Below are 14,576 nucleotides of genomic sequence, written 5' to 3'. Positions count from 1 at the left end.
ACACAGAAACAATACATGATCCAGCAATTCCACTCCTAGGTATGTAACTCAAAAATGAAAACATGTACTCAAGCACACACTGTACACTCCTGTTCATACAAGCACTATTCATAATACCCAACGTTCATCAACACATGAATGGATAAATAAATTGTGGAGTATGTATATACAATAGAGTATGACTCAGACATTAAAAATAATAATAATAAAGTACTCATACATGCTGAATGAACCTCAAAAACATTATATCATTTGAAAGAAACCAGGCACAGCCCTAGCTGGTTTGGTTCAATGGATAGAGCATCGGACTCTCAGATTGAAGGGTCCCAGGTTCAATTACAATCAAGGGCACATACCTTGATTGCAGGCTCAATTGCCTGCTCCCGGTTGAGGTATGTGTGAGAGGCAACCAATCTATGTGTCTCTCTCGCATCGATGTTTCTCTCCCTCTGTCTCTCCCCCTCTCTTCCACTCTCTCTAAAAATCAATATAAGAAAATATCCTCAGATGGGGATTTTAAAAATAATAATAAAGAAGCCAGACCCAAAAGGCCACATATTGCATGATTTTATTTATATTTCTTAAGCGTAGGGAGTATACCATAGTCAACTTTGAAGAGTAGAAGAATACCTAATGCCTGCCACGGAGACTTCAACAGATGAGGAAAGAGAGGAAGAAAGCGAAGGAGGAAAGTACAATTCAACAGCCAAGTGTATCTACGGGCTCAACAGACCCCACCAGTGAGGGACACTGAGCCCTCAGTCCTTTTTTTCTCTCACATGGGCCCCATCTTTGCCTCCATCAAGATTCTGCTCCAATTGCCAACAGCCACTCTGAGCCCCGGCTGCCATTGGCAAGTGCCTGCAGCTTCTAAATGAACCCCCTCTGACCACGACACCGACTCTGTGATGGCCTGAGGGTCACAGCTCTCCCCATCACAAGGCCATAACCTTAACGGACACCAGCCCTTGCACTGATTTCCTACAGCTCAACCTAATGCCCACTTACATCGTGGCAGCCACACCTTATTGAGCACTTACTACGTGCCAGGCACTATTCTATTCTCCCCACATGCATCAGCTCATTGGCAGGTACCTCACAATTATCCAACGTGGTAAGAACTACTCTGATCGCTACTTGATAGATGACTAAACGGAGGCCTAGAGAAGCTCAGTAACTTGACCAAGGTCACAGCGACTGCCTATGGGAACCAGATTTTGAATCTGGGCAACCGAAAAGCTGTTAAGACAAAAGTATCCAGAACTTGGAAAGAACTCAAAAGATGGCTACCCATCTTCTCAAAGTCATACTGGAACATTAGAGACCCACTCCAGGAATAGCCTATTCTGGCTAACATTTAGGGGGCTTGCCCTACTGACTGACCCCTTACAATTGATTAGGGCATTCTACATTTCTGTAAGGACAGAGGTTAACTTGTAGAAAGCTGGAAGTGACTCAAATGATTCTTGACCTATGGCAATGCAAATGAGTTTCTCTGCAGTGAGAAAGAGAACTCCAGAGGTTACAGTTTTATTGCTCTAGGAGATTAGCCAGTTTTGTATCTAAATTACTAATCTCATGTCAGCACTCTCAGGGATTATGACTACCTCTAACCCAACTGCAATCCTTGAACCAGATCTACCATCCTGTCAGTTTCCTCAAGAATGTAATTAAATCATGCCGGGACCGGTTTGGCTCAATGGATAGAGCGTCGGCTTGGGGACTGAAGGGTCCCGGGTTCGATTCCGGTCAAGGGCATGTACCTTGGTTTCGGGCATATCCCCAGTAGGGGGTGTGCAAGAGGCAGCTGATCGATGACTCTCTCTCATCGATGTTTCTAACTCTCTATCTCTCTCCCTTCCTCTCTGTATAAAATCAATAAAATATATATTTTTTAAAAAAATTAAAAAAAAAAAGAATGTAATTAAATCGGTGACACAGGCTCATTCTATATTTATATGAGAGTTATATATTTTTTAAAACTATATTTTATTTATTTTTTACAGAGAGGAAGGAAGAGGGATAGAGAGTTAGAAACACCAATCAGCTGCCTCCTGCACACCCCTACCGGGGATGTGCCCGCAACCAAGGTACATGCTCTTGACCAGAATCGAACCTGGGACCCTTGAGTCTGCAGGCCGACGCTCTATCCACTGAGCCAAACTGGTTTTGGCAAGAGTTCTATTTTTAATGTTCTGAAATTTGTATGTGGCACACAGGCTTAACCACTACACTAGAGTGAAGGAAAGTTGAATCAGAAAATACGTGTTGATTACGGTCAAGAAGGGAGTGCAATCCACGACTGAATCCACCAGTCCCCGAAAGAGCAATGAGTGAACTAGTGCAAAGAATATTATATACATACATATGTATGAATATATGCATTATGCTCCCACAAAAGACTGAGTATGCCACAGAACACAAGAACCTGCCCTGGGGAAATCCCGTCAGTTTCTTTGGGAATTTGGTGGAAATGAAACAGAACTTTGAGACCAAGACTGCGACTTCCCAAATAGCCAGATGGCCCAGGAGAGCAAACTGTGTCTCTCAAAGGATGTGTCAAAAGATAACATTGAACTGAGTACATGCTGGATTGTATTGGCTTCGTTCAGCGATTCGGGGATTGGGCAGCATCCCATCTAGCAGATAAAACGGAACTCCCAGGAGCTGGACGAAATAGAAGGCTTTTATGTGCCGAAGGGAGCGGGAACAAGGAAGTTACACTGAACAGCAAGTGGCTGGTTAAGGAAGATCGGTTCCTTTAGGCTCAGGGGTGGGGAGACTTTTTCTGCCAAGGGCCATTTGGATATTTATAACAAAATTATCAGCTTAAAGATTAGCCTGCTAGCCCTAGCCGGTTTGGCTCAGTGAATAGAACATCAGACTTCGGACTGAAGAGTCCCAGGTTCGATTCCAATCAAGGGCACATGCCTGGGTTGCAAGCTCGATTCTCAGTAGGGGGCACACAGGAGGCAGCCAATCAATGATTCTCTCTCATCATGGATGTTTCTATTTATCACTCCCTCTCCCTTCCTCTCTGAAATCAGTAAAAATCTATTTTTAAAAAATAAAAATATTAGGCTGCTATATTTGGTTTAACATTTCATTAACTCACCCCTAATACCGTGGCAGGGCTAGACCTAATGATTCCCAGGGCCAGACATGTCCACCCCTGCTTTAGAGGCTGGCAGAGGCCTCTCAGGCAGATTACCTAACTAGCTAGTGCTGACCAGGTGATTCCTGGTTGAATGGTTTGCGTTCGCTTCTCGAGAGCTGTAATTACGTTGTTGTCTCCGTTTGGTCACATGGGGCTTCGCATTATTGACTTTCTATTTGGCCTGTTGTCTTGTTTCTAATAGGCGTGACCTCCTGGGGATTCTCAAAAGGAAAAACAATTAGCACCTTTACCCAGGGCCTGATTCACTGCAAACCAAGTACCCAATTCAAGATGCTAATGGCACCTCATAAGTGAGACAACTAGAGGTATGACTTTGTTGCCTGTACTATATAAGATGCTTCATAAATATTGAAATGAGTTGAAAAATTGTCCCCCTATGCAGAGAAATCACTTCTTGGGCGGAGGGGGGGGTGGGGGGGGGATACACACACACACACACACAAATAAGTTGAGCCAATTCAATCAGAGCTATTAACGTTGTTTTCTTTAGTGGAGGAAAGATCATGAGACACATACTTAATTCCAAGTCACTGCTAATAACTAGCTAATGGTGCTAATGGAGTTCTTAATTATATGGGAAAGACTACGAATGACCTATTTTTCTTCAAGTGTTGGAAAATGGAAACATACATTAAAAACCCATTGCATTCTTCCCTGTTTCCTTCCTAGGGCGGTGATGGGTGTTTGTGGCTTCTGCTGGTGTGAGGATCCCACCAGCACACCGCTGGGTGAGGGATGCTCCAGGCGGTGTGGAGCGGTGATCCTATAAAATACTGGTAGAAAATGGTATTGAATGTCAACTGCAGTTGAAAAGTAAATAAAGGGTTGGTAGGCTTCCAGAAAGGAGCCATCAGTGAGGCAACACACGGATCACGCGAGGCTCTTGTCCGGGCCCTCGGAATTCAGCGATAAGCAGAATGCTCACGCTGGCTTTGCCATCTCGGAGTGTAGATGCTGGTGGGGAGAAACAGGCATGACAAAATAAAAATGAAATGCACGTAGTAAGATGGGTTATGGCGTGACCTACACAGAAAAGTAATACAGGGCAGTGGGGTGCTTCTCTTTCTTCCTCGTCCCTCACGGAAAGGGAGAGGACAGGTTCCTGAGTTGGGGAGCTGGGGATTGAGAAAAAAGAAAGAGACAAGAGACAGAAACAGGTTCAAGCTGGGTGCCGGGTGGAGGCTGTCACTCTGATGAAGGGACAGCCAACACCCACCACAGACAACACAGCGCATTTATTGATTTCCAGGGTGGGGGAGGGGGTTAAGGTCAAAGAAGTTTTGGTTGTGCCAAGGTCCTATTCATTCCTTCAGTCCTGGGATTTAGCATATTAAGACCTGGGTAAATCAAGGTCCTACCCATGTTTCCCCGAAAATAAGACATCCTCCGAAAATAAGACCTAGCACATGGAAAGATAAGACATCCCCTGAAAATAAGACCTAGCGCAACTTTGGGAGAAAAAATTAATATAAGACACTGTCTTATTTTCGGGGAAACAGGGTATTTGCTCCTCATTCCAAGCACCAGGATAAAGATAATAAATCAGTACCGATAACAGTCTCCGCCTTGCCAGTCACCTCGGACTCAGCTGACATTAATTTAAAGGTCATCCATGTGCATTCCCCAGGGGCCCTCTACAATACAGGGACAGGAAAGAGGGAATTCAGGGGGGAGGGGAGGGTTGGGGGAGGAGCTTGTAATTTTAAATGAGACAGTCAGGCGGGACCTCCCTGAATAAAGACTTTAAGTATATGAGAGCTCTTATCAGTTTGGCTCAGTGGATAGAGCGTCGGTCTGCGGACTGAAGGTTCGATTCCGGTCAGGGGCATGTACATCCCCAGAAGGGAGTGTGCAAGAGGCAGCTGTTCGATGTTTCTCTCTCATCGATGTTTCTAACTCTCTATCTCTCCCTTTCTCTCTGTAAAAAATTAGTTGTTTTTTTTTTAAGTATATGAGAGAGCAAGGATATGGGTATCTGGGGGAAGCGCATTCTAGGACAAAAAGATAGACGAAGGCAATGGCGTGAGGCAGGAGCAGGCGGGTGTGTTCAAGGGACAGTAGGAGAGTCCGTGGGGAAAACGGAGGAGAAAGTGTGAAGTGGGGATCCAGCAGGGTTTGGGGTGGAGAACTGACAGAGGCCCCTGGTGTCTTACCAGGATCACCTGGCCGCTGGGCTCAGAATAGACTGGAGAGGGCTCGGGCTGAACAGGGGATGAGTGCAGAGGCTGTTACCCTCCTGGACGGAAGCCCCCCTTCCCAGCAGCCCCCTCCCCTGGTCAGGCCACGTGAACTGTGTCCAGCCTGCTCCTGCCACGTCATCTTGCAGTAAGCAGATTTCATCCCTGCTCGGTAAGGAAGCCACCGAAGAGAAAAGAGAGCCGAAACCGGCTTGGCTCAGTGGATAGAGCGTCAGCCTGCAGACTGAAAGGTCCTGGGTTCAATTCTGGTCAAGGGCATGTACCTTGGTTGCAGGCACATCCCCAGTAGGGGGTGTGCAGGAGGCAGCTGATTGATGATTCTCTCTCATTGATGTTTCTCTCTATCCCTCTCTTTTCCTCTCTGTAAAAAATCCATTATATATATATATATATATATATATATATATATATATATATATATATATTAAGAAAGAGAGAGAGAGAGAGAGAAGAGAAAATGGAGCTGGACATGAAGATGATAGCTTCGCAGGAAATAAAGAAAAATAAAGAAAATTGCAAGTTGTGTTTTTGACAGTCAAGGAAATTGAGTGGACTTCGGTTGCCTTAGGAAGAGGGGCGGGGGGGGGGGGAATCTAATGTGGAGGAGTTAAAAATAACAATGCAATACAGCGTGTGCTGGGACAATGAGCTGTGAGGAGGGCTGCCCCAGTGATCTCCTTACATTTCCTCAGATGACTGTCCCCAGCAGGGGCTGGTGAGCCACAGGAAACCACTGGGAGGCCGGGCACAACGGCATCGATTTCAAAACCTCTGAGTTAATGTTGAAATAAATGTCAGAACCCAAACATAGCGCGATGCACTGGGTGGTCATTAAGGAAAATGACATGCACTCTTATTCCAGAAAGAGCTCCCTGGAGATGTACCATCAGGCTGTCTCCTACGCCATACATCAAGGCCAGGAGCTGCGGGCATCCTTGGACACCAGCCAAACACGTGAGGGCGGAGGCTGGAGTCCATTTAAAATGTACGGCACCACCCAGCTCCAGCGAGGATGAAGGAGGTCGGAGCGTTTTTGTAAACTGCACTTATGGAACCCGAGGTCCCTGCTTCCGAGGCCATTGCTTTGCGGCCCACCTGCTGACTTTCTCTCTCCTCTCCCCCTCCTCCTGCTGATGTTGATCCAGATCTTCAGAGGCCTCAAGAGCAGTTTTAATTTAGTTTTCAAGTCATGGGCCGGCTGTCTCCCTCCTCTGTGGGTGTCAGATATATCCAAATCAAAAACATTGCCAAGTGATGGAAAGTTCCTCCAGTCTCCCTCTCATGACGATTCCCTCGTTACAGCCACTGATGATCACTTGCTGCTGGCCACAAACACGTCTCTTCTCAAACAGAATCCCCGGCGGCTCTCTGTGAGCTATTTTCCCAGCCCCTTTATTGACCTCCATCCCCTTTATCTCATTCCCTTGGAAGCCTGAACCTCGATTCTCTAAATACATTAAAAACAAAAAACGGGTCCCATTTGGATTGAAGTCATACGGTTGAATTTATTCCCAGATTTCATCATGACTTAAACAAGTTTTGTTTTGTTTTTTCCTACAATATGCTTAGAATTCAGATGTGTCCGGGCTCAACCATAGAGGTCAAAGGAGAGCTCTCCAGTGGCGCTCTGCTATTCCTTCTCCATCCCAGCTGGCCCCACACTGTGCTCCAGGATCAGCTGCCCTGCGCTGTCTCCTAGACCTGACCCCCTCCGTGGCTACCAGTAGTCACCAAATATGGCACTGCTTCCTCTGCTCTCCTAACTTCACCTAATTCAACATCTAAGAAACCAACCTCTGTAGAAAAGTGGCTTCCAACCTCGATCAACTCCTCAGATCAGTAAAATGTAACACCCCCCACACACAAAAAAAAATCATGCTATTAAAGTATATGCACCTATAACATTAATTTTATTTACAAAAATATTAAAATTAAATTTACTTGAATGGTCCCTAAATGGTGTTTTTGCTGCTCAATGGAATTGCAGGTTATTCTCTTTTTCTTTAATATAATTTTCATTCTTTATTGTATTTATACTATGTATTACATTAATAAATGATGAAAAGTTAATGTTTACACCTTTTGACAATGTATAGAATTTCAATCAATCTGTTCCCTAAGGAAGTGATCTTAAATATGTTCTTGTGTAAGGCAGAGTACAGCTACTACAATTCAGAGATGGTACACTAGGTGGCAATAGAGAGACTCTGACGTTAGTCCACCTTCAAGGTTAGCTTGCTAGCGGTCAGAGCCCATTGCTTGTGGAATATGCGTTTAGATTAGAATCTTTGTCAAGGTAAATAGCAATGTTTTGCTGTGGGCGGCGGGAAATGGCACCAAGGTGTTATAGACAGGTGGGGTCAGACTAGACCTGGGTTCAGCAGGTCTAGAAAATGGGATTTGACTCCAGACCATGTGACTCTCGATCCAGTGCTTTAACCATTATAACAAGTTATCCTCCATATTAATGTTCTGTGATCTGCTTTCTTTTCACTTAAAAATAACATACAATGGACACCCTTCTGTCAATATAGGTCTTCATCACTGATAAGGTGTCATACCTAATGTATGTACTCAAGTCTTCCACTGCTGGCATTTAAGTTGCTTCACATAATTTGTTATTTTATACATTCATCTTTGTTCATTTATTACCTTTTTTTTAATTATTATTCAGCAAGTCTAAAATACCTAATATATCTGTCTGGGACGCATGCATTTTCTGGAAAGATACATATCAAAGTGTCACAGGGGTTATAACATCTGGGTGATGAGATTGCAGGTGATAACTATAATAATAATAAAAGCATCATATGCTAATTAGATAGAATTTCAATCAATCTGTTCCCTAAGGAAGTGATCTTAATGATGACCTTCCGGACAAAACCCGGACTGCAAGGGAAGCCAGTGCCGGCAGCGGGGAGTTGGGGGGAGAAGGCCTAATTAAAGTTCTTAATAATTTGGGGAGAAAAATTCTGAAGGTGGCTCTATATGCTCAACTACATAGAGATCTGTGACATTGACTTTCCATACCATATTTCTAAGGGGAGGAGAAGATATTTTCTTTTTTATGTAAGAACAAAAATCATTGTTTAAAACAAAGTCCACCCGAAACCGGTTTGGCTCAGTGGATAGAGCATCAGCCTGCGGACTGAAAGGTCCCAGGTTCGATTCCACTCAAGGGGGGCACGTACCCTGGTTGCGGGCACATCCCCGGTAGGGGGTGTGTAAGAGGCAGCTGATCAATGTTTCTCTCTCATCGATGTCTTTGTCTCTCCAACTCTCCCTTCCTCTCAATAAAAAATCAATTTAAAAAAAAATTAAAACAAAATCCAGCAACTGTTTAAATAAACGAGGCATGTGGCCTTCTGGCAGTGAGTTTGACAGGCGTGGTCTACAGTGTATCTAAAACTTTTCCCTTTTAAAAAGGTTTGATCCCATCTCTCATCTCACCAGAGCTATTTCAAACCTTTGTTTATACCAACTCATGATTCTCGCTTGCACCTCCAGGCCCCCTGCCCACCCTGGGGCTGCTCCGGAGGCCCAAGGCAGCCCGGTTATCTGCTCCAGTCTCACAGCTCACCCCCTCCTTCCCTCTCTCCCTCCCTCCCTCCCTCCAGGTGGCCAAAAGAGGTTCCTCCCCTCCCATTCCTACTTCCTCTTTCCACCCAGCGCCCCAAACCGCTCCTTATTTTAAGAAAATGTAATTCCCCTGATGAGGTTCCCTCCAGTCACACCATTTCTGCCTTTCGACCGCCATTTCCCTTTTTGTTCCCTTTAGATTTAAACACACACACACACACACACACACACACACACACACACTCACAGCTTCTCCTCCTCTCTCAACCCCAACCCTTGAATCCCCTTCCTTGTCTGTTTTGCTCCCTTGGAATGAACCCCTTCTCAGCTGTTTCACCTTCGGTTTTCTCTTTACATTACCACCTTGCCAGTTCCTCCAGAAACCAAGGTTCAAGAGTCAAAACCCTGGCTCACACCGGAGCATTGTGTTCAGAGCATTCATAGCAAATCAAACTGCTTTTATTACTGCAGTTTGTGGTCCATGAGCTTTCACCGCTCCCCACTCAGCTGAGACATCCACCTGGCGCCGGGCACTGAGTTCTCTCAGTGAGCCTTCTTACGGATGCCCGAGTTCTCAGTGCAGAGAGCAAATAAACGGTCTCCAAACGGCAGCCTCTGCAGCTGACCCTTTGGAAGGAAAAGTCAGCCTGTTCTCAGCAGAGAGAAATCAGAACTGAAGCTGGCTTCCTCTGCTGACGCAAAAGGGCCCAGGCTTTGCTGACACAGAATCTGACACCGGCTCTGGCTAAGGCAATGTTTTTCATTGGCTTAGTGCTCAAAGCCTTGGGAAGCAACTGCTACTGCGTGTCTTTAAGTGAATCAAAACGCAGTTCAGGAACGGAACTAGTGTGAATGTGCATTGCAGGTAATATAATGGCACACTTTTATATGGGTAACATACAGTAAATGATAATAACTTCTGATTTTATTCCAAACCAGCCTTATACACTTAGACTGGTTTAAAAATAAATTTTTAGGTTGGCTTTATAGTGTTTTATGTCTAAAGTGGCTACTTTCAAGGAGATTACAATCAACGTAGAGGGCAAGATATTCCACATAAAAAAAAACATGGTTATTTTGGAAAGTAACATAATAAACATGTGTGACAATACTCAGAGGGTATCTGTTTTTCAAGACTTTTAAACTTGAGTTTTCAAATAAAATACAAGACCCCAGGTAAATTTTAATTTCATGAACAACAAATAATTTTTAGTATACCAGGTGTACCGGTTAATAGCGCGGATTTTTTTTTCAATTGATGGAGTTACACAAATGTTGATATAATATGGTACACCTGGTAAACATGCCCCATGGGAAAAAGAAGAGGACAATGCATTGTCTATTTACCTGAAATTCCAATGAACTGGACATCCTGTGCTATTATTTTCTAAATCTGAAAACCCCCAACTTGAGGCACGTGGGGTCCAGACAGGATCCTAATAATGGGGAGTTGGCCAGATAAGCTTCCTGGAGAAGATGGGTTTTAAGCCAACTGCTGCCAAAAGCAGCAGACGGAAACGGAAGGCATTCCACATGCGGGAAGTGCGTGTCCATCGCCCTGAAATCAGGATGAGCAAGTCATTCCTGGTTAGTTTAGCTGTGGGAACCTTTTCAACATGGGCAAGAGAACCGAGACCTGCTGTGCTGATGTGAGTGTCACTCTCACCTGGATTTCTTTCTAGGAAGTTTACTTAAGGAATAGTATCCCTGGCTTCTTTGTCAAAAATTATTTGTCCAGCCGAAACCAGTTTGGCTCAGCGGTAGAGTGTCGGTCTGCGGACTGAAAGGTCCCAGGTTCGATTCCGGTCAAGGGCATATATGTTGGTTGTGGGCACATCCCAGGTAGGGGATGTATAAGAGGCAGCTGGTCGATGTTTCTCTCTCATCGACGTTTCTAGCTCTCTAGCTCTCTCCCTTCCTCTCTGTAAAAAATCAATAATATATATATATATTTTTTTTTTTTAATTATTTGTCCATATACACATGCTTTTATTTCTGGCCTTTGAATTCTCTTCCGTTGGTCTGTGTTCCTGCTTTTTATCTAATGCCTTCCTGTTTTGCTTATTGTAGCTCTATAGTATAATTTGAAATAAGGTAGTGTGATACCTCTGACTTGGTTCTTTTTTCTCAGTATTGCTTTGGCTATTTGTGGTCTTTTGTGGCTCAATTCCAGGTCAGGGCACATACCCAAGTTGTGGGTTCAATCCCCAGTCAGGGTGCATGAGGGAAGCAACTAATCAATGTTTCTCTCTCACGTTGATGTATCTCTCTCTCCCTCTCCCTTCCTCGTTCTCTAAAATCAATAAAAACATACTTTTTAAAAAAAATTGATTTCTTACAGAGAGGAAGGGAAAGGGATAGTTAGAAACATTGATCAGCTGCCTCCTGCACACCCCTTACTAGGGATGTGCCTGCAACCAAGGTATATCATGCCCTTGACCAGAATCAAACCTAGGACCTTTCAGGTCAATGCTCTATCCACTGAGCCAAACCAGCTAGGGCTCATCTCCATTTTAGTGAGAAACTGAGACTTAGAATTTATGTATAGAAGGTCCCAGAGCCAGAACAAGATTCAAATTCACCACATTCACCATCCTGTACGTGGGCTTTCTGGACACTGCCTATGGTGCTGAGTCCTGTGTCTAAGGTTGCATGAAATGAGAACAGATGCTATCCTTGGGGACAGTTAGAATCTGGGTTCAGTCATTTAAAAATTTTTTAATTTCCAAAAGATATACCAGAAGTAATTGGAAAAACAATAGTGTGTTCAAGCCAGGCCAAGAAAAATGTATCTCTACTTCTATTCATAATTTAAAAAAATAAAATAAACCTATTTAAGCCAACACGTTATCCCCCAAAAAAGTATTACTGAGCCTTTTCATGAATTAAAGAGAGAGAGAGAGAGAGGAGGAGGAATAATACATGTAGCCAGGCAAATAGACACATGGTCCTTAAGGGAATACGAATGTGAATAGAAGAACGTGAACAATGGAGAGCAGTGTGCTTCTTAGATCTTCTGATGGATGGATGGCGTTTGGTGCGTGTCCAGCAGCGATCAGAAGGGGCTGGCAGCGGCCCACCTGGCTGGCCTGCAGGACCATCTGGAAGGAAGGGGAGCGGGGACACACGCTGGCCCGCCTGACACGGGGCCCGGGTTGTTTGCTCGTTTCGCAGTGCATGGTCAGCGAGGAGCGAACCGGCTCCCGATCATCCACGGCTTCAAAGGATTGCAAGTGTCTCATTGAAACAGTAAAGGGGACTGTTCAGCAACAGAAGGTGTCGAGCTTGGGATGACGTGTTACCAAGTCTTTAAAAATCGGTCTGAAGTGTATCCCTCGGTCTAATTTAAGGCCACTGTTATCTTTTCCTCCAAATGTGACTCAGAAAAGCCTTCTTTATCATGCTGCTTGTCTCTAGCGACCCAGACTCGAAGTCTCTGACTGAAATATATAGCTTTGAGGTTGAAAACTGTTATCTGCCCCCAAACATCCTATTCTGGGAGGAAATCACTTTGTAAAACGGCAAGAGACCAGCCTGATTCCTTGCTTCTTTCTAAAAAACAAAGATACAATATGCACAGGGATGCTTCAGCCACCAGAGATAAAAATACTTGGTCGTGAGTGACCCTTAAGTTTAGCAGCCTAAAGGTCAGTAGGTAATGCCTGATAAAGTCCTTCCCATCGTGGCTGAACGGTATCTTTATGGATGTGGCATTCTAATAGACAAAAATCTTTGGGTTGGAGATAATAATGTTGTAGATCTTTGTCTCCCAGGAGCTTACTATGGAGAAATTGCTATAGGAGCTTAAGGGCCCTTGTTTTGTTTCGTTTTACAGTACATCAGGAGGCCTCCTTTCAGCAGTGCTGGTTCATATATTCCTTGATCTAATATGATGGGTTTGCCGGTCATAATTTCAAAAGGAGACAGTCTATGTTTGCCCAGCAGTCTACATCTAAGGTTGAACAATGCCAAGAAAAGAGCCCTAAGCCAAAGCAGATGAAAAGACTTTATGGGGTTTGCCAAGGGAGTTTTTATGACCCCATTTGTTTGTTTGAGGAGACCAGAGCACTGGGGATGGTAAACACAATGAAAATATTGCAAAAGCAACCAGACGTTAGATTGTACAATGTGTCCTGTGAAATGAGCTCCCAGGTTGCTGTGGAGCACCAAGGGAACTCCCCAAATGGGGAAGAGAATTTCTACCGCGTTTCCCGGAAAATAAGACATCCTCCGAAAATAAGACCTACTTACAGGTTTCCTTCTGAGTGAAATATAAGGCATTCCCCCGAAAATAAGGCCCCTCCCCCCCTAGGCTAAACATGAGAGATTTGGTCCACTGATTCTGAAAGAAATGGAGTCACAAGAAATTCACCAGGAAATTTAGGAATTGGATTGTTATGATGATGTTCCAGAAGATGATGACATGATTGTCACTGAAAAAATGAGTAAATTCTTGATACTATAAGATTCACAGTTTGTCTGGTTTATATTGACAACTACCATACTACCGTACCGTATACAGGCAATAAATTTCCTTTATTTTCATTTAACAATAAATGTGTACCGTATTCTTCTTCATGGAAAAATAAGACATCCCCTGAAAATAAGACCTAGCGCATCTTTGGGAGCAAAAATTAATATAAGACACTGTATTATTTTCGGGGAAACAGGGTATTATCCATAGCTTCCAGTAACATTGTTTTCTCCATAAAACCATTTGTCAGCATTCCAATGAGTTAAGTCATGTGTCTATTGTAACATACGATGTTGTATGCAATTAGAGAGTCGTGGTCAGTCATTTGGACCTACCTGTACTTTTCTTTAAGGGTAAACTTTATGGCCTTGTTCTAACAATTTCTTTCTATTTTGTTAGGCAGATAATATTTCATCATGTTATTTTTAAACCTTCAGTTGCTTTAGCCGCTAGCATCAGAGTTTCCGCAAAGGGCTGAGCTTGCTTTAACACTGCTAACTTAGCAGCAGTGTCAGCCAAATGATTGCCTCTACTGTCCATAGTGTTTACCACTGAATGTCCAGGGATTTTTATGATTTCTAAAGATTTAGAAAATTGGATTAGCCTCTAAGACTTCTACACTATATGGACTTTTAAAATCTTTTGTTCAGAAGTAGTCAAGGATCCTCTCTGTTTCCAGAACATACCAAAGTCATGGGCCATACCAAAGATATACCTGCTGTCAGTGTAAATATTAGCTGTTTTACCTTTGACCAAATTGTAAGGTTGAATTAATGCATAGAGCTCTGCTTGTTGAGGAGAAGGTGCCTGAGGCATTGGACTGCCTCAACGGTTCCATTTAGAGAAAGACAGTGTGTGTGTGTGTGTGTGTGTGTGTGTGTGTGTGTGTGTGTCATATATATATGACTGATTTTTTTACAGAGAGGAAGATAGAGAGTTAGAAACATCGATGAGAGAGAAACATCAATCAGCTGCCTCCTGCACACCCTCTACTGGGGATGTGCCCACAACCAAGGCACATGCCCTTGACCGGAATTGAACCTGGGACCTTTCAGTCCACAGGCCGATGCTCTATCCACTGAGCCAAACCGGTTTCGGCAAAGACTGCCTTTTATTTCACTGAAGGCCTTCTGGAATTCCTCTGTCT

At 43.9% G+C, this 14,576-nt stretch overlaps 1 long non-coding RNA gene across 1 annotated transcript in view; it reads right to left on the bottom strand.

The window, feature by feature from the left end:
• The window catches only part of LOC311611990, a 567,051-nt gene that overhangs the window by 545,022 nt on the left and 7,453 nt on the right, over positions 1-14,576 (bottom strand). The window lies entirely within an intron of this gene.

This window comes from Pipistrellus hanaki, assembly GCF_964339955.1.
Source record: "Pipistrellus hanaki genome assembly, chromosome: 17".
Lineage (NCBI taxonomy): Eukaryota > Metazoa > Chordata > Mammalia > Chiroptera > Vespertilionidae > Pipistrellus > Pipistrellus hanaki.
The sequence above is the reverse complement of the archived record's forward strand: the minus strand, read 5'-3'. Positions and strand labels throughout refer to the sequence as shown.